The 21,758-nt window shown below is 37.2% G+C and overlaps 1 protein-coding gene across 9 annotated transcripts in view; it reads left to right on the top strand.

Annotated features, from left to right (window-relative positions):
* R3HCC1L (R3H domain and coiled-coil containing 1 like) overlaps window positions 1-21,758 on the top strand; it is an 87,475-nt gene that overhangs the window by 11,834 nt on the left and 53,883 nt on the right. For 8 of the 9 annotated variants that reach the window (XR_004482618.2, XM_033425735.2, XM_004268429.4 and 5 more), the window contains exon 2: window positions 7,454-7,562. The exons of the other annotated variant lie outside the window; for it this stretch is intronic. The gene's annotated coding sequence lies outside the window, so the exon portion shown is untranslated. The remainder of the gene's footprint in view (window positions 1-7,453; window positions 7,563-21,758) is intronic. 9 annotated transcript variants of the gene reach the window in all.

The raw sequence follows: 21,758 nt of genomic DNA on the forward strand, positions 1-21,758 counted from the left end.
TTCTTAATCACTGTGCCACCAGGGAAGCCCAGTTTTATTGTTCTTAAACCACAATCACCACTGCTACTCCTCCCCTGGCCTCGCAGTTTCTGTTACAATATTTGGTTAAATCAAATAGCTAATGTTGTGTTTACATTATGTCTGTGCAAATTTTATTTGCTTATAGTGTCTTAAATAGTGGCCTCTAAGTGCAGTTTTCCACAAGGTCAGTAACAGTAATCTGTCATTTCAAATTTTCTTTCTTTTTTAAAAAAATTCTTGGAAATTTCTCTTCTGGAGACTTTCTTTGTCCTCCTGTCTGAGCCTACTCTTTGGGCCTGCTGCACAGCTCTTTTCCTGGGATGATTTTCCTTTGTTGTCATCCTTAGACTTTTCTCTGTTTTGGATATGATTCCCAATATTGTTGGAACTCTTATCTTCTTCATTCTTCATTTACCCTCTTGCTTGAGTGGAGCACATCCTCTAGTAGTTGTGTTGTATTAAAAAGATGGTACTATGGCGGAGAGCCTGGGGATGACTGCCTTCAACATGCCTGTCTCTGTCGCAAAGCTTTAATCTGAAATGGTTGCATTCTACTTCTAGTTCACAGTTAGCATCCTGGAATTCCCATTCACCAATATTCCTTCACTTCTCTCTTGTGTTGGATATCCTGTTTTCCATATCCCGTGTCTTTCTTTGTTTTGATTTATGTATTTGATTTATGTGCCAGGTACTGTGCTAACATCTTTCTTCTGTTTAATTCATGTTGACATTATTTCACACTACAGAAAATTACAAGAATGAACAAAAAATTTACCCAGATACCCCAAATGTTGCCACTTTACTGTATTTCCTTTCTCTGTCTCTTCCCCCCAACCTGCAATATTTGTTTCTTGAACTGTTTGAGAGTAAGGTACAGATCTATTCCCCTGTATACTTAAATACTTCAGAGTGCATTTTCTAAAAACAAGGACATTCTTGTATGAATGCACAGTACAGTTGTCAAAATCAGGAAATTAACATTGATTTAATATTATTATGAAGTCCACAGACTTTTTCACATTTCACTCATTGTCCCAATAATGTACTGTTTTATAGCAGAAGGAAATTCTGGCTCATGAAGTGTATTCAGTTGTCATGTCTCTTTAGTTTCCTTTAATCTGGAACATTTCCTCAGTCTTTGTTTTTGCATGAGATTGACATTTTTGAAGAGTACAGGCCAGTTAATTTGTAAAATGCTTGTAATTTGGGTATATCTGCTGTTTTCTCATTTCTGGCACGAGTACCACAGGAGTAATGTTATGCTTCTCAGGGCATCATGTCAGGAGGCACAGGATGTTGAAATATTAGTAATGTGATCTTGGATCACTTCATTAAGGTAGTATCTGCCAGGTTTTCCACTATTTTTCCTTTTATAATTTTTCTTGGTGGTAAAATATACATAACAAAATTTTATCACTTTAACATTTTTTTAATTTATTATTTTTTTAACATCTTTATTGGAGTATAATTGCTTTACAATGGTGTGTTAGTTTCTGCTTTATAACAAAGTGAATCAGTTATACATATACACACGTTCCCACATCTCTTCCCTCTTACGTCTCCCTCCCTCCCACCCTCCCTATCCCACCCCTCTAGGTGGTCACAAAGCACCGAGCTGATCTCCCTGTGCTATGCGGCTGCTTCCCACTAGCCATCTATTCTACGTTTGGTAGTGTATATATGTCCATGCCACTCTCTCACTTTGTCACAGCTTACCCTTCCCCCTCCCCACATCCTCAAGTCCATTCTCTAGTAGGTCTGTGTCTCCATTTCCATCTTACCCCTAGATTCTTCATGACCTTTTTTTTTTTTCTTAGATCCCATATATATGTGTTAGCATACGGTATTTGTTTTTCTCTTTCTGACTTACTTCACTATGTATGACTGACTTTAGGTCCATCTACCTCTCTACAAATAACTCAATTTCGTTTCTTTTTATGGCTGAGTAATATTCCATTGTATATATGTGCCACATCTTCTTTATCCATTCATCTGTCGATGGACACTTAGGTTGCTTCCATCTCCTGGCTATTGTAAATAGAGCTGCAATGAACATTTTGGTACATGACTCTTTTTGAATTATGGTTTTCTCTGGGTATATGCCCAGTAGTGGGATTGCTGGGTCATATGGTAGTTCTATTTGTAGTTTTTTAAGGAACCTCCATACTGTTCTCCATAGTGGCTGTATCAATTTACATTCCCACCAACAGTACAAGAGTGTTCCATTTTCTCCACACCCTCTCCAGCATTTATTGTTTGTAGATTTTTTGATGATGGCCATTCTGACCGGTGTGAGATGATATCTCATTGTGGTTTTGATTTGCATTTCTGTAATGATTAATGATGTTGAGCGTTCTTTCATGTGTTTGTTGGCAATCTGTATATCTTCTTTGGAGAAATGTCTATTTAGGTCTTCAGCCCATTCTTGGATTGGGTTGTTTGTTTTTTTGATATTGAGCTGCATGAGCTGCTTGTAAATTTTGGAGATTAATCCTTTGTCATTTGCTTCATTTGCAAATATTTTCTCCCATTCTGAGGGTTGTCTTTTGGTCTTGTTTATGGTTTCCTTTGCTGTGCAAAAGCTTTTAAGTTTCATTAGGTCCCATTTGTTTATTTTTGTTTTTATTTCCCTTTCTCTAGGAGGTGGGTCAAAAAGGATCTTGCTGTGATTTATGTCATAGAGTGTTCGGCCTATGTTTTCCTCTAAGAGTTTGGTACTGGCACAAAAACAGAAATATAGATCAATGGAACAGGATAGAAAGCCCAGAGATAAACCCACGCACATATGGTCACCTTATATTTGATAAAGGAGGCAAGAATATACAGTGGAGAAAAGACAGCCTCTTCAATAAGTGGTGCTGGGAAAACTGGACAGGTACCTGTAAAAGCATGAGATTAGAACACTCCCTAACACCATACACAAAAATAAGCTCAAAATGGATTAAAGACCGAAATGTAAGGCCAGAAACTATCACTTTAACCAGTTTTAAGTATACAGTTCAGTGGGATTAAGTGCATTGACATTTTGTTTGTAATTTTGAGGCATCTTTGCAAAAATACTTTGAGATTTTATAAATATCCTGTTACTCCTTGAACTTTTACTCACTAACTTTAGTATCCATTGGTGATTTCTGCCTGAATCATTTTCATGATGGTTCCTAAATGGCGATTTTCTAATTCCATCATGTCTAATACACTTATTTATAATACTTTATTTCATTATTTACTTTGACGCTGTTCCTGATTTGGCCAGTGGGAGCCCCATTCAGGCTGATTCCTGTCTCCTTTTGCCTTGCCCTTGTCATTCTTGGAGCACTTCCTCACTTTTTACTACAAGATGTTCTAGGCTTATCTTGCACTCTTCCAGCCTGAGTCCTGCAATAAGTTATTTCCTCAAAGAGCTCTGGTTTGTTTTAGTAGAGAATGGCTCTATAAGCCAGGTACTGGACTCTAGATGTCCATTGACAGTGCTGCTGGGTGTCAGTATCATTGCCTTTAGGCCCTTTCAGTAGACATCTAGGAAATAGAAATATGTGATATGTGTGTGTGTCCACTCACGCTCATATACATCTTCATCTGTCTACTGAAAGCAATGAGTTTATATTGATACCTCTGATTCCAGTCCAACACTACAGGGTTTATTCATTCTGTATTTATAACTCCCTGTTCCAAAAGTGAGAAACCTGCCCCCATTATTCATGTTTTTACTTATTGGCCTAATCCTGGAATACCAGAAAATAGTTTAAGAATTGCTAGCTCATACCACTACTTAAAAGACACCTAGTAAGTAGAGTTCAATATTTGTTTATAGTTTTTTCCTGTACCCTATGGGCATATAGTCTAAATCTCCACTGGCCAATAAAGTAGCCACTAACCACATGAATTGAGATGTGTTGTGAGTGAGAACTGTACACAGTTTGTAAAGTTAGTATGAAATAAGAAATGTGAAATACCTCATTAATATTTAAATAATATGGTGGTTATATGTTGAAATATTTTAGATATGTTAGGTAAAATAAATTTATAAAATTAATTTTACCTATTTTTATTTTAATGTGGCTACTAGAAAATATTAAATTTCATATGTGGCATCCATTGTCTCTCTGTTGGACATCACTGAGCAAGAAACCATGTTCAGAAGTTACTTGGATTAGTTTTCTCTCCCCAACATTCTTCCTATAACGTGGTTATGTTAGTTATTTGAAATACAGTTCATTTCTATTGTATTCTAAGTTTTTCTCCCCATCCTAATTGATCTTATTTATTTTTGAGCATGTGAAACATTAATATGGTTCCAAAAGTCAGAATTGTATTAAAATATATGTATATATATACTCAAAGCATTGTCACCCATTTCTTCTTCCTTTTCACCCTGTTTCCACCCATCCTCTATAGGTAACCAATCTTATCTTTCTCTGAATTATCCTTCTTGTGTGTTTTTCCCCCAGGAATGAGGAGATACACGTTTATTTTCTTATTTCTTAACTTTTTACACAAAATTTAGCATACTATGGATAGTCTTTTGTACTTTGCTTTTTTAATTTAACATTTCACTTAAATATATTTTGGTATCCATTCCATATCAATTTGTAGAGCTTGCCCTCCCTCCCTCCCTCCCTTTGTCTTTTCCTCCCTCTTAGGGTTGCATAGTACTCTATTGTGAGGATGTTAACCATTCTCTATGGCCATTTCCAGTATTTTGAATTTATAAACATTGCTGCAGTACTAACCTTGTTTATATATATTTTTGTACATTGGAAATGTATGTTTGGGTAAATCCCTAAAATAGGAGAGTTGGGTCAAAAGTTTAAAAGCAAATATAGTTTTCTTAAGTATTGCTAAATCCCTTTCTGTAGGGGTTGTACGAATTTGAATTCCCACCAGCAGTGCATGAGTTTTCCCACAGCCTCATCGTCAGAGTATGTTGGTATGCTTTTAAATTTTTGCTAACCTGTTTATAGTTTGAGATAGTATCTCGATACAGTTTTAATATTCACTTAGTAGTAGTTAATGATCTTTTCATAGAATATATAAAGGCCATTTTAATATCTTTTTGTGTGAATTGTCTTGTATTTTTAAATTCATTTTTCTATCAGGTTTTTGATGTTTTCTCCCTCAATATTTAAGTGTCTTTAAAAATATATATATATAAATAAATATATATATATTAGGTATATTAGCTGTTTATAGTGATATATGTTGCACATATTTTTCTCCCAGTTTGTCAGTTGTCTTTTACTGTGTGTGTGTGTCTGTGTCTGTGTGTCTGTGCATCTGTGCATGTGTTTGAGCTTTTATGTGGTCCAATTTTTCAGTCTTTTGTTGCATCTGAATTTTGGGTTATAATTAGAAAACCTTTCCCTTTACCCAGGGTAAAGAGGAATTCACACACGTTTTCTTCTAGTACTTGTATGGTTTTAGTTGTTACATTTGGATCCCTGATTCATTTGGAATTATTCTAATGCATAATGTATGAGTTACTAATCTTTTTCTAGATGCTAATTACTTGTTTCAACATATTTTCTTTAAAAAGTACAATCTTGCCTAATATCTTGAAATGCCACCTTTATCCTATATTAAGTTTCCATTGAGTTTATTTCTGGACTTCTGTTCTTTTATACCAGTTTGTTTATTCCTGCATCATTATCACACTTTTAATTATAGAGGCTTGATAGTATATCAAGGGCCAGCTTTAAAATTTTTTATGTTTTATTGGCTATTCTTACAAGTTTATTTTTCTGTTGAATTTTAGTATCAGCTGTCTGTCTCTGTAAAAAAGCTTGCTCATATTGAGATTTTTATTGGGATTACATTACATTTATAAATTAATTTAGGAAGAACTGACATCTTTACGATGTTGAGTTTTCCATCCAAGAATGAGGAATATCTTTCCATTTGTTCAAATCTACTTTTTGTCTTTCAGGAATGTTTTAAAGTTTTCTTTATATTGTTTTTGAACACTTCTTGTCAAATTCTCCATTTCTTAAAAACTTATTAATATGGTTTGTAGATTTTTATGCCAGTATTTGTAGAACTACATTATTCTTTTATTTTAAATAAATTTATTTTACTTATTTTATTTTTGGCTGTGTTGGGTCTTTGTTGCTGCACGCGGGCTTTTCTCTGGTTGTGGCGAGTGGGGGCTACTCTTCGTTGTGGTGTGCAGGCTTCTCATTGTGGTGGCTTCTCTTGTTGGGAGCACAGGCTCTAGGCGCACGGGTTTCAATAGTTGTGGCACACGGGCTTAGTTGTTCAGCGGCATGTGAGATCTTCCCGGACCAGGGCTTGAATCTGTGTCTCCTGCATTGGCAGGCGGATTCTTAACCATTGCGCCACCAGGGAAGCCCCACATTATTCTTTTTAATGTCTGTATTGTTTTCCATAGTATAAATGTACCATAATTTAACCTGGCCCATATAGATGGACATTAAAGTTATTTATAATTTTTCACTATTATAAATAGTTGTGGAATAAGTATCCTGTAGAAATCCAGTTATTTCCTTATGACACATTCTTTGAAGGAGAATTGCCTGGTCCAAAGGTCCTTTGATATAGAAAAGATTTTGAAATATTGTTAAAATGCTTTCTACATTAATAAAATGTGTACCTCCATGAACAGTGTGGAGTCCTGTTTAGTCTGTACTTACCAAAACAGGACCTTATTGCTCTTTTTTTCATCTTTACCAGTTTGATGGGTAAAATAATATATTTATTTTGGATTTCTTTGCTAACTGATGTGATTTATTTTTTCTTTGCTAACTGATAAGTTTTATTTTTTATTCATCCATCCAGCCATCCACTCAAAATATTGTTTGTTTTTTTTGTTTTGTTTTGTTTTTTTTGCGGTATGTGGGCCTCTCACTGTTGTGACCTCTCCTGTTGCGGAGCACAGGCTCCGGACGCGCAGGCTCAGCGGCCATGGCTCACGGGCCCAGCCGCTCCACGGCATGTGGGATCTTCCCGGACCGGGGCACGAACCCGTGTCCCCTGCATTGGCAGGCGGACTCTCAACCACTGCGCCACCAGGGAAGCCCCACTCAGCATATTCTTATTGAACATCCACCATGTGCCATCCTAAAAGTTAGAACTATAGTAATGACTAGAAGTTGAACATCTTTTTGTGTTTTGATCATTTGTATTATTTTCTTATCTCTCTCTCTCTTTTTTTGATGGCAGTTAGATGTTTTGTCCCCCTCAGACTAGTTCTCAGAGGACTGAGAGTGAGAGAAGATGACATTTCCTTATTCTGTTCTGTTGTTGAGCTTCTAAAAAGTGTGTGTTTATTTTCAATGCACTTTCTATGGTAAATCATTGTGTTAAACTGTTAGTATTCATGAAATGAGATCATGAAAGTTAAATGCACAGACAGGTGTCAAAGAAGTGATAACTACATATTTTTATAAAAATAATTTTTATTACTGTTATTTTCCAGGTGAGGCTGCTATCTGTCAGAAGGGAACTTTTTGTACCATTTGCCTCAGACACGGTCTATCTGCACGTTCTAGAGTTTTATTATTCAAAAAATAAATGTCACTTATTTGGTAAGTCAGTTAACTATACTTATGTATATTTTAGAAATATTGTTTATTTACTCTGTTTGCTTATATTTTGTTTTTTAAGTGTCATTTTATTTTGTAACTCTCATGTAAAACAAGTTTGAAAGTGGCAATATCCTGAAAGGCGTTCAGGGTCTTTTGAAGATTTTCTTGCTTCTATTTACTGTCTTTCTTAAATTTTGGTTTTGTTGTAGAGAGAACAGGGGCTGGTTAAATATTGGAATTATTTCTCAAAGTTGAATTACTATCTTTGCTCTTTTCAGTCTCTTTCTACTGTAAGAACTGAGAATTAATATCCTTCCTGTCCAGCTCTAGCTTCCCTGTAGTTCAGTTAGGGAGCAGCAAAGATGCAGTTTTATTGTAGAGGTTTGATGAACTGATTCGGGAAGACTAGATGGGCAATTAAATCCTCAGTACAGCATAATAAAGCAGAATGAGTAATGCTATCAAAGAACTTAGAAATGAAAACTAATTAGATAACTAGTAAAACTGATTTTAATTTTTAAAATATTACTCTATAGGTGTTTATTTTTAATTAATTCCTTTTTCTAAGAAGACTTAAGTTGATATGACCTGCTGTTTTGTGAGAGGTTTTTCTTCCCCACATCCTCTGATGATCTTTTCAGTCTGTTCCAGCTTCTGACTCTCATGTGTAGCCAGTGGCAACCGGGAAGCTGATATATAGGATGAAGGATTTTTCAGAGGGTCAGGCACAGCAACTGTCAGAAGATGACTGTACTTGTGTGCTGCTGAAGCACATGGCAAAGAATTGGATGGAAACTATAATGAAACGATACTGGTGATTTCCAGAATTTCCTTTTAATGTTAATATTGAGAGCTGAGCTTAAAACAAAGTACTGTCAGATAAAATTTAAGGATGAGGAGCCATAGGCACAGAAAAAAGGGGAAGGAAGATTCTCCTTTGATATGTTTTTTGGTAGCCTCTTTGCTTCTGTTAGCATTGGAAAGCTGACTTCAGATGTTCCTAGATGATGTGCATGGCTCGTGTGAGTAGAGGCATGGGATTTTATTGTACCTGACTCTGAAACGGCCCAGATCTCAGAGCAAACCAAGTGAGTTTTAATCTTGGTTATTTAAAATCTCCTTGTACCTGTCTTATTGAGAGTATTATTTTTTTTTAAGAAGAAACTAATTTGCAACTGGCTATAAAGAGCGACATTGTGTCCAGGCAAATGCTGTCCTAACACACTGCGCTGTCCCACAGGGGTAATTCTCAAGTCCCCAAACACAGTGCTGACAATCTGTGGCAGCCTGTGAATTGTTGGGCAGCAGTTGGGGAGGATGGACAGCAGAGTGAGGTGGTCGTGTGCAAGTTACAGAGGAGATGGGAAGGGGGAGAAATGAGAGAAGAGCAGAGCATCTCAGGTTCTGTGGGCAATTAGAATGGTAGCTATTCTCCTTGTTAGCTCTGCTGATACAATTGTGAAACGAACAGCTGGAGTTGGTTTTGGTGGGGTAGAAGTAGTGTGTTTTACTTTTCCTTTCAAGCTGTTATTGTTTCATTCTGTCTTCAAAACTGTAAGGTTAGATGTTCTATTGATGAGAGTAGGGATTGGATGGATTGAAAAGTTTTGAAGAGACTAGAAATATCACTTCATGCTGGAAAATGAAACTATAAAAATCAGTGTAATGGGGATGGGTCTTATCTTTTCTAGGAACTGTTACAATGGTAGTAAGGCCAGTTACCATATCTAGATCCAGAATGACTGGGCTTTTATCTCAGACAAATGTATATCCTGTTACTTATTTGTTTATTAGATTTTATACACATATACATATATCACCAGCTATTTGTTTCAGAAACACTTGGCCAACTATAGGAGTCTTCATCAGGTATCAAGGCATGAGTTTCTGGGTATTATTTGGATTGTGGAGTAGAATATAATGTGGGGCAGGCTTTGGTTCAGTTCTTTCTCTGGTTCTGAGAATGGCTATACAAAATAAGTGTATTTGATTGCTCCCCTAGATGTAATGTTTGTTACTGAGTATGGGATTAGACTTGGGGCACATTGTTTTGGAGCCCATCCCTCGTGTTGATCCTGTTTCTGGGTTTTGGTTAAATGTTACACTTGCTCATTGATACCATCGGGTTAAGCAAGCATAAGAGAAATGTCAGTGTTAACATTGTGTGCTGTCTCATCACATTTACCTGATGGTACCTATTAAAAAAGATGACAGGGTAAATGAATGGGCAGATGGTGTAAGGGAAGGTATGGAGAACTAGAGACACAGTAATAGTATCACTTCTCAGGAATTGTCTGTATGGTCTAGACTTGACTCTCCATTGCTTGGGGTACTGAATGTCTAAACCTAGTGTTGAAGGCCCTCCAGGCTGAAAACAATCTTTCTGGCAGAATGTTCCACACTTTCCTATATTGAACCTTGGCTCTAGTAGTTTCTATAGCTGTCTCCAAAATAATGCTTTTTTTAAAAAAATTTATTTTTTTAATTTATTTATGTTTGGCTGCGTTGGGTCTTCATTGCTGCACGTAGGCTTTCTCTAGTTGCCGCGAGCGGGGGCTACTCTTTGTTGCGGTGTGCAGACTTCTCATTGCAGTGGCTTCTCTTGTTGTGGAGCACGGGCTCTAGGTGCGTGGGCTTCAGTAGTTGTGGCACGCAGGCTCAGTAGTTGTGGCACACAGGCTTAGTTGCTCGGCGGCATGTGGGATCTTCCCAGACCAGGGCTCAAACGCGTGTGCCCTGCATTGGCAGGTGGATTCTTAACCACTGTGTTACCAGGGAAGTCCCAAAATAATGCTTTTTGCTTACTGCGTCTTCAAATTGTTCAGGCTATTCCTTTTACTTGGAATCTCTCCCTTCAATTCTCAGTCTACATACCAGCTTCCAGTTCCTCCTACCTTATGACATCTTCTTCAGCTATTCCAGGCCCTAAGTGATAGCTCTCTTTTTATCATTTACAACTTTTCTCTTTGTTTGGCAATTATATACTACCTTAAAACAACTTTTTTTGTTTTTCTAAAATTTCTTATCTTCCCAATTAAGTAGAGATAACTTAAAGAGGAGGCTACATTATTCATGTGGTTCAAACCATGTTCTTACCTGTGGTCCAACTTTACAGTTTCCACTGTCCCAGCATAGGTCTCAGTACAATATGTGCACTTAATAAATATTTGTTTGCTGCAAGAAAATACCATCACCTATTGTTAGCTTTTACCAACCTTTAACATTTATCTTGCTTTTTGTATCATAAAAATAATAGATTAGAATAGGATTTAGTACCTGAGCCATGTTTGTTCAGTAGATTATTCTACTTTGAAAACCTTTTGTAGCACTCTGTACAGTCTTCCTGATCCTTAAAGGGGCAGTTCTCTGAAGATATCACTGTATTCTAAGATAATTGTTTGTTATTCTTGAAACTCTAATTAGTAAACTTTCAATCTGCGTATAAGAGAAGCTTTTATTAATTATCTGATGTTTTCTTTGCCTGCTTTAGAATGAAGCTTGCTTCTTTTGGTGTCTCAGTTTCTTAGCCACATTTGGCTTTCACACTTGGTACTGTAGCTACGAAGAGGAAGGAGACATAGAGTTGTTGTAACTATATCTCTAACATAAGTACTCCATCTCCTTTACAATTATTCTCTTTTGTTATTATTGCACTTTGGTATTTCTGTTTTTTAAAACTGTGCTATGCTTTGTTTTACCCCATTTTTTAGAAGGCATGTATTCTAGTCTACTGTAGTAGTTAAGTGCAGGGACTTCGAAATCCTAACCAACACTTGGAAGCTGTGTGATCTTAAGTAAGTTTCAGATTTCTCATCTGTAAAATTGAGAAAATAATAGCTACCTCTTAGTATGTACTTGGGGTCAAATGAGATAACATATATAAGACACTTAGCACAGATTAAGCCTAGTAGTCTCTACTTTCAAAATTTACTTAATGGTTTATTAGCTTTAGTTTGTGAATCCTAAAGGGGAAAAAAAATCAAGCTTAATGTATGTCAGGTTTGAGGCACAGCCCTGAAAGCCTTATTCATTTCAACTCTTTTATTGTCAAGTATAGGATATCAATGCAACCCAGGATAGACCCAGGAGAGGAACTAATTTCAAATAAGTCTAGAAGGACAGACCAACCTCCAGATGTATAGTGAGGGAAAGAAATTTTAGGAGGGAGTTTTCCTCTCTCCTCCCTACCACCAGGTATATATACAGAGCAGATAGCAGACTTTTCTCTCTACATTTCTGTTACATATTATATTGCTGTTGTTCAGTTATATTAAAGCTTTGATCTGACTACCTTTTGAGGTGGTCAACAGTAGGTGCAAACATTAAATTTGGAACAGTTAAGTTGGTGAACCATGGGGTTACCACATCAGTGGAGTGTGAAAGAGACTAAGTTGCGGACTGTTTCCCAGCCTGTAAAGCATGAAATCAGTTGGTGCCAATGCATGGCGACTGTGGCCAGTGGAGTGTAAAATAAGTTGGGAGCGTGAATTGTGTTATGTTGTAAGAAAAACCTTTTCATGCCATAGTTTGTTTACATATTTTGGGGCCCTCAAGATCCCGTTGGAATCATCTATCCAGACAATCATCTTTCATTGTCTTGATACTCAGATTTTTTGTGAAATGTTTCTTCCAGTTATGCAAGCTATATTCTTTGTTCAACTGCATGCACAGAGGCGAAGGCTGTAAATGTCTGAAGCAGACTAATATTAAAATACTGTAACTGTTATATTCTATTTAAGATGACATCTGAAAATACCTTCTGCAGCAGGTATTTTATGTACAAGTTTCTTTTCTTTTTAGATTCAGATTTGAAAGTGTACTCTATATTCTGCTTTGAAGGCTTCTGCAGTCTAGGAACTGTGTCATCAGTTTCACTGGTCATTGTTCCCATGTTCCCATGTGCCTCTGGAGAAAGGGAAGTATGTAGAGAAGGGTAACGTTTTCAAATGGTCAGGGGAGTTGGCAGGAAGAAGTATAGAGATTATTCTTACGGGGAATAGAAGACAGGGAATTCCTCTCCTGACACCTGGTGAGGTTCTTCACCATATGGCTTTGAGGATGAGGCAAGGTGAATGAGGAAGTTTCAGAGATAGTAGTAGATTATTATTGTCAGCACTTTTAAGTCTGGAAGGTTATTGGGAGTAGTCATGCCATGAAAGCATTAATCTTTCATTCTTATCCTAGTTGATTTTCCTGTTTTACTGCAGCAGTCTTTGAGCTCTCTTTGGTTGCTATGCATTTATACAGATTCTAAGCAAATTGTTGATATTTATGAAATTAATAGATGATTGTAAGAGATCATCTTGCTGAATATCAGGCAGTCTAGTGTAGTAGTTAAAAGCAGGGACTTTGAAATCCTAACCAACACTTAGAAGCTATGTGATCTTGAGTTATTTAAGCTTCAGATTTCTCATTTGTAAAATTGAGGTAATAATATTTACCTCATAGTATTATAGTTGGAATCAAATGAGAAATTAGATATATGAAATATGTAGCACGGTCCCTGTCATATCTAAGTCCTCATTGAATGGTAGGTAGCTGTTTAATTTTTCTTTCTCTTCCTCTGCTACTACTGTTGGTACTACTTTGCCACTACTTCACTTTTGCTTGTAGAGCCTACACCTTAATGGAACAGAAAACGTAATTAGATGTGATTCACAGCAGCAGATTTTGAAAAATATGTCACTGTTCTCTTGCTTAATCTATTGCTTAATAGATCTTTCTTAACCAAATAGAAACTCTATAAAAAGACTTTTTAGTGAAAGGAAAGGATCTTTGTGTTGGCTTGAGATAGCCTTGTAAAAAAATTGATTATTCTAAAGTGTATTTGGTTAATGCAAATAAAACAGCTTTTCTATAAACTTAGGGAGTATATAGAAATAAAGTAAGAGTTTAAGGAATTGTCATTCCTTATTATTCACCTAGCACCAGTTATTTTTTCTGAGGAGTTGCCTTTTTTTGAATTCCTAGGAGAAATGTTTTGTCTGGTCCTAAGAATAGTTGTAGTAGAGTTCTTGTCCAATGTTCGAGGACATTTTTGTGGGAATGGGAGGGAAAAGTCATCCTGATCATTTACTAATGAAGATGTGCCTTAGTGTGAATAATATATTTGGTTTTGATGTGTATTATGTGTTTATTTTTTTTGTATTTTGATGTATATTATGTGATTATTTTTGCAGCACAATTGACTTCCTGATTAAACTTTGCTCAGCTAGTATATCCTGAGTATATATACTAGGTGGAAAACCGGTTAAGGCAGCTATGATGGTGATAAAACTACTTAGTTTAGTTGATGGGAGATCTGGGTTCTGGTCTCACTTACCACTCAAACAGCTACAAGTCTTAAGTAAATTCCTCAAACAGTTTCCTCATCTTTAAAATGAGGAGGTTATAGGACATGATTTTCCAAGGTCTTTTTCAGCTAGCTGTAAGGTATAAAGATCTGTATGGAGTAGCTTGACAATCAGGAAATGCAGCAGTGACACATTTTCACCAACAGAGGGTGAAGTCCAATCAGTCAGCTTGTGCTCTGTATTTGACCAGTATGTGACAAGCTTGGAAATTAAGAGGACACATTGCTCCTCTATCCATTTAATTTAAGTTGTGGAGCTTCTTGCTGTTACGATTCTACTTGAATTTGACATCTTTCTGCTTTTTTTCTGCTTTTTTTCTTTTCAACCTTCTAGGTAAAGAAGGGAGAAGAGAAAGGTAGCGGTTTCTAGTTGTCAGGGATTCATCTAATTTTGTTCTCTAAGGTAGAGAGTGAGTCTCAGATGACCCATTGGCAACTTTGATGGGAAGCACAATAGTATGAGTGGCTAAATTTAAATTACTTGTGGACACCTTCCTCCCCACAAACACACAGGCACACATACAAGTGACATTCAGTCCTTATTACCCTCACTCCCTCTGAAATCCCAAGGATGAAAGTGGGATGTCTGAGAAATATAATAAAATAAGCACAATACTTTTAATTGAAATCTGGGTTCCAGTTTTGCTTTGCTACTTAGTATCTATCTAACCATGCACATTACAAGCTCAGATCCTCAATTTCTTTATTTGAATTCTGACCTATACAATCTTTTTCAATAATGTAATTTAAGATTCTGTAAAAATTCTTTAATGTTTATGTGAAGGACACTGCTATTCTTTTTTTTTTTAACATCTTTATTGGGGTATAATTGCTTTACAATGGTGTGTTAGTTTCTGCTTTATAACAAAGTGAATCAGTTATACATATACATATGTTCCCATATCTCTTCCCTCTTGTGTCTCCCTCCCTCCCACCCAACACTGCTATTCTTGATAAGACATTATAATTAAGCAATATCTTATAAAAATAGCACATGATTTTTTTCTTTTTCTTTTTGCTAGGAATAGAACTATAGGTGTTGTTAAGGCACAAATATTAAAGTATTAAACTAAACTACCATTATGGCAAGAAGAACGACAATTGCCACTCCACTGAGATATTTTTCTAACCCCCAAAACAAATACAAACAAATTCTCTGAACATTGGCTCAGAGTGGCAGTGAGTCAGTCAAGAAGGGCAGGACCAGGAGCCAAGCCAAGCTGATATGGGGTATAGTTGATAGTGAAGCATTTAGAGAAGTCATCTGGGGATGAGTGAGCTTAGAAAGAGAGGGCATGTGGGGTCTAGGAATCTATATCACAAAGCTGGATTCAGAGTCCATTTCTTTAACCACATGAATGGAAGTAACTTTGATATAGAGTCCAGTTGTATGAGTCTGAGGGCACAGGATAACATGGAAGGAACAAAGAGGGCATGTAGTCCAAATAAACAAGCTGAGATAAGTGTCTAGAAGGTGACAGACAAGTGGATGTAAAAGTGTGCTTGTGAAAACAGGCAAGGATTAGTACTTATGATTTGATATGTACACAAGAGAGTAGAAGCCAGCCAGGCGAGCTAGATAGAAACAGCATTTTAGGATTATGTGCAGAAGACAAAATTTTAATCTATCCTGGTTTTAATCACCCTCCTTGATGTTGGTAGTCATGCCAACTTGGTATATCCAGGGCACCACACGTTTGAGGCTAGCGATTACATATCATTGACAAACTCTGCATGGTTTGTATGCTTCTAATAGCTTCACACTCCAGTGGATATGCATAGTCACAGATCTGTTCACTACAACTGCAGAATTCATTTCACAGAACTGGCTAGTAAAAAATTTGGCAGGCAAGTTAGCTTTTCAAGTGCTCCTAGGAATGGAGCCCAGCTGTTGGGCTTTGAGCTGTTGGAATTCATTGGGTTAGCAGCTAGAAAGAATGGACTGTAACATTTTCAGCCTAGTTCCTGACAGCAAAGCAGAGGTGTTAGAATTTCTGTTCTAAAGGTTTACACTGCAAGTAACTTAACCTTATTGCGTGTCTTAATATTACTGGGCTTCTGACCGTTGAAATATGGCTTGGATCGATGGTGGTTTGGAGAAAGTAGAAAGAGGGCTATCCATCATTCAGAGGCTTCATAGAAGCTGCCTGATAATGCTGCTTTCACCAAGCAGCCATCTGTCCATCCATCCATCAGTAGGATGAAATGAGATTTAGCGGAACAGGCAGCCATAACTCTGAGACACTTTCTAACCAACGCTTGCAGCCCTGGCCTTAGTCTGACCACAGAGCACCGCGCTGGGGTCTGGCGGGATGTGACAGCAAGTGCAGTCACATTCCCGCCACTGCCAGCCTAGAGTGTGTTCAGTACGAGGCTGAAGCACAGCCGAATCTCCCATACAAATTTGACTAAACTTTGGGTGACGAGCAAACAGTAATTCTCTTTCAGGTCCATTCTGTTTTACAAGTTGAGCAGACTCTTTTGATGGAGAATGTTTTGTTTGACTTGGAGAAGAAATAGAATTAAGAGCTGATTTAATTCTCTGGAATCCTACCACACAGTTTAGCCTTTAACCCATGTCGTATATTGGCAGGCAGCTTTGTAAATGCTAATGAAACAGGAAGATCACCTTTTTCTCAATTGTAAACACTGTGGGTACTTCTGCTGGCAATTCTCAGTTCGTCATGGTAATGAAGGATGAGGCTAAATTAAATTCAGGGATAATTCAATGATTTTATTTTATACAGATTCTTTTTCCTCTAAAATTGAAATTTTTACCTAGGTTGTTAGAGAGCAGAAATTGCTTATTTCTCTCTACTCTGTATTAGTGGTGCCAATACGAAAGAAAGGAAAATGTGGACAGGAAAAAGGGTAAAAGATTAGAAGCAAGAACCTGGATTACCCCTAAAATAGATAATCAGACTCTGAGTATTGAATGTTAACTGTTATCTTCCTGCTTTTCCAGTGCACTGAGACTTCTGAGAGCCTCTTGGTCAGTATAGCTCTGTGCTCATGTTACCTATCCTGGTGACTTCCCTAGCCATGGCCACGTTCCTTGACTGTTTTCTTGCAGTGGTCACTTTAGACCTCAGCTCTTGCCCTTTGTTCTGAAGGCTTGCTTTTCATTTTAGATTGGGGGAGGGGTCGAGGGAGCCTAATGTACCAGAGATGCCTCGGAAATGAGAGCCTTGGATGAGTTCCTGGGCCTATTGATCCACCGGCAGTTTATGCATCCTGACATTCATAATCTCAGTAGGCTGCTGATGTTCCTGATTAATGGGCCCAGGGGCTGTCCATCCGTCACTTCACATTAATTACCGAAGAGGTGTTTTTCCAGTGATTTACCTGACAGCGGGCTGTGATAAATACCCCTAAGCAGAGTGGGCAGTAATTTATCACAAGGCCGCCCCCCCCACCCCCACTTACCCTTCCACCTAACCACGGGACAGCATTGGGACCTGACCAAAGAGTGCCCCCTCCCCATAAGCTATCTATCTCCATAATTGCTTGTGGATGCATATTTATTGGGGCATGGGAGCTGGCAGATAGCATTCTAGAATTTGTGCTAAAGATGATGAAAAATAAATCTTCCTAGTAGGAAGAGTAGTAACTGGTGTTTTTTCATGGGGCAGAGAAGTATATATAAGCTGCCTTTCTGTTACTTTTAAGAAATCTGATGGAAATATTGCCTGCCCTACTGTGCATGTCCTGTAATAATTGCTCTGTGAGCTTTAAAGAGGGGAGAAAGCACAGTTTTGTCTTTTTGATGTTTGTAGTCTGTTCAGGGAGAATCTGAAGAAATATGAGAAATTAGAGAACATTTCAAGGCACTAATATAATCTTGGGGGGATTGGGATAGAACTCCAGGGTTCCATTTCCTACTTTGTGGCCTTAGAAAGTGAAATTCAGTTAAATATTTAAATATTTGAGCGTTTTCCATGTGTCAGACATTGTATTCAACTCTGGAAATATGAAGATGAATGTGATATAGCAGCAGACCGCAGGGAGCAAAGTCTAGTGCCCCTAGCTTTAGTCTCTCAAGCTATAAAGTAAGCTTTTCCAGAACGTTGTGTAAGTATTTTAAATTAATTTAAAATTAATCTGAAATTAAAGGGATTTAAAATTAATTTAAAATTAACTTCCACATTAATTTTTTTTTCTAAATATTTGTTGAGTACCTTTTGTGTTCCTGAGGATACAAGAAGCATTTGAGAAACAGTATCTGCCCTCAAGAAACTATTATAGAGTATGAGAATGACATTCATAAGTAAAACAGGAATATAAGGTTGTTTATAATGACAAATGAATACCATAGGTAATGCATGAATACCATAGGTACATGAATTCACAGAAGGGTGAAATCAGCGTGTCTTCAAATAAAGATGTAAGTCTTTTGAATGACTAGTAACTAGGAGTGTTTAAGCTGAGATAATTCATGGAGGATATTTCAGAATTTGGAATGAACAGATCATGAGGCCATTTGGTACAGAATGGAGGATTTGTGTCTGAGAGTGGAAGAAATATGACTGGAACAGCAGATTGACACCAAATCATGGAGAGCCTTGAATGCTGGCTAAGTTTAGTGACTCTAGTGAATCACTAAGGTTTTTGAGCAAGGAATTATGAAAAAAGGTGTTTTAGAAAAAATTATTATATATTCATGTGCCAATGTCATTTGGAATTGCCAGAGTATCTTAGAATACACCCTTCTTTTCTAAGGTTGTTCAGAATCAGAATATCCAGATTTATATAGCTCCCTGAATGCAATGCAAAGAATTGTGTTTTGGTTATATATGGAGTAAATAACAGACAGTCAAGGGAGACCAAGTTTTACAGTTTTTACTCATGCAAAGTTGAGAAGACAATGGAAGTTTTAAGTAATGACTGCACAATTAAATTAGGAAAGACTGTAGCCTGAAATCCTGAGCGAAATTGATCTTTAGTCATGCTAATATAACATCATTGAGGCTGCACTGCTTACTCACTGTATAAAATAGGTATATTTTAAAGGCAAGAATCAAAAATTAAAGAGTCAGTGGGGTCAGCTATGTTTTGGTAGGAATTTCTAGAGAATGTGATTATTTTTCATTTAAAAAATTAAGATATAATTTATATGAAGTTCACTTTTCTTAGAGTACATTCTGTGAATTTTGACAAAAGCATAGTCATATAACTCCCACACAGTTAATATACAGAACAGTTCATCGATCCAAAAAATTCCCTTGTGCCCCTTTGTAGTCAACCCCTTACTTGAACCTGAGCTTCTGGCAACTGCAGATACATTTTCTGTCCTTAAAGTTTTGCCTTTTCCAGAAGTCATATAAATGGAATTGTATTTCCCTACTGATATATATGATGTTGAGCATTTTTTGATCTTTGTATCTTCTTTGGTGAAGTATTGTTCAAATTGTTGTTTGTGGGCTTCCCTGGTGGCGCAGTGGTTGGGAGTCCACCTGCCAATGCCGGGGACACGGGTTCGTGCCCCGGTCCGGGAAGATCCCACATGCCACGGAGCGGCTGGGCCCGTGAGCCATGGCCGCTGAGCCTGCACGTCCGGAGCCTGTGCTCCACAATGGGGAGGCCACAGCAGTGAGAGGCCCGCGTGCTGCAGAAAAAAAAAAAAAAAAAAATTAACAAATTGTTGTTTGTTTTTGGATATTATGTTTTAAGAGTTCAGTATGTATTCTGGATAAAAGTTCTTTCTCGTTTATGCAGTTTGCAAATACTTTCTCTCCGTTTGTGGTTTGTCTTTTCATTCTCTTTTAACAGTGTCTTTGAAGAGCAGAAGGTCTTAATTTCTCTGAAGTCCAGTTTATTGATTAATTTTTTTAAATGTTATGAATTATGCTTGTTGTGTTGTATTTAAGAAATCTTTGCTGAACCCAGAGTCACAGAGATTTTTTCTCCCATATTTTCTTCTAGTAGTGTTATAGTTTTAGGTTTTTATTTTGTTTGTTTTGTTCATTTGTTGTTTTTTTTTTTCCCGTGCCCCGGTCCGGGAAGAACCCACATGTCGCGGAGCGGCTGAGCCCATGAGCCATGGCCGCTGAGCCTGCGCGTCCGGAGCCTGTGCTCTGCAACGGGAGAGGCCGCAACAGTGAGAGGCCCGCATACTGGAAAAAAAAAAAATACTATATAGGCATTTGTTTGTGTTGGTTTACCTTGGGATAGCGTTAGGATAGGGAAAACTAGGCAGATTAAAGAGATAAGCAGGTATGAAGATCAGTGGAATTTGTCGATTGAATGTAGAGGGTGAGGGCAAGGGAAGACTTGAAGTGTATCCATAAGTCTTGATATGTTTCTGCAGAACCTCCAAATCTTCTTCCTCTTTTGAGAGGGAGAGTAGAAGAAAAGATCCTTGGTTTGCTTTAATAAATACCACCATTCATGGCCCATGCATGATTCCACATTCATTGAGATTTTGGGTGAAAGTAAGTCAGAAAAGGGGAAAAGGAAAATATCTAAATCATATCTAAGTCATGACAAATAAAATTTTCTTCCCTGGTCGTTTTTGAGTGTTGAGAAAAAGAGAAGCAGTTTGATACCTTCAATTTTGATGTTTAGCCTGTTGGCATATAAACAAATAAAATCCGCAAACTGGCTTTCTTGTTCTTTTGGAACAAAAATAGCATACAATTGATCTTCTCAAAGAGCTGGTCCATGCAGAGAGAAACTTACTGTATTTAATCACATAATTTCCTTGTTTTTCCCAGACGTTTTTACTCAGCATTTATTGTGGTAGATATTTTAGAAACTGTGTTAGAGAGTTCAAGTCTTCTAAGACTCCAGAGTTATCTAAGGTAGTGACCAGCACCACTAATAGCTGTGGCAAGTTTTATACAGAACAGTGTGGTGGGTGCCAACAGTGTTTTCCTGGTATAGGAGGGACAAAGTCTAATTTTCAGAGAAGGGAAAGTTAATGATAAACAGCACCCCTGTGATTCAAGATTTCAGTGGTTAAGGTGGGACAGTATGTGTGGAGCTCATAAAGGTAAACAATTTTACTTCTCAAAGTGATGACGTTAACAGTAACCATGGTATGTTAGCACAGTGTTAAAGTTAGGCATCTATGATTCAGAAAATTCAGAGTTGTTTTGTTGAGGATATACTATGGGAGGCATAGTTGGAAGCAGTCAAAACTTGGTTTCACTTATGGCTCCTACATGCTAGTTGTGTGACCTACAGGTTTAGTTACCTTATCTGTGAAATGGTGATAATAACTATACATACCTCAAGGAGTTGTTATGATGGTTAAATGAGATAATATATGAGCACTTAGCACAGTGCTTCCACTCATTGACTTCTTTAGTGCAGGACAAATACTCTGTAGTTTTTAAGATCCAATATACTATAAGATTTTTTATAATCTCAGAAATATTCGTAGTCTTAGTGCTTTCCAGTATTTCTTGTGATTGGGATATGTCTCTGTATCTACCTGTAAAAATGGGTAATACTTAAAAATGTAGAGCATCATTTCTTTAATGGTGGCAGGACATTGTGGTTTTCAAGAGTGAACCAGGTACAGGGGACAGGCCTTTAATCTGGCTATAGTTTGATTTTGCTCTCACCATTAGTTTGCACATAAGGCCTCTTTCTGTAAATATATTTATATCATGTGTCACATATACAAGTTAAGAAGGGTCTATATTAGTAGGAAAATAGCTAATGAGTTGAATTTAAAAAAAAAACACAACGGTAAAGAATTCTTAACTTTGATCAAGAATACACATACCTTTCATCTATTCACAGTCTCAAGTTAAGGAGAAATATCTGAGTTGATACTACTTTGTGTTAGGAACATTTGTTTTTATCCTCATTTTTTACCAAACATTTATTGAATGCCA

This window comes from Orcinus orca, chromosome 14, assembly GCF_937001465.1.
Source record: "Orcinus orca chromosome 14, mOrcOrc1.1, whole genome shotgun sequence".
Lineage (NCBI taxonomy): Eukaryota > Metazoa > Chordata > Mammalia > Artiodactyla > Delphinidae > Orcinus > Orcinus orca.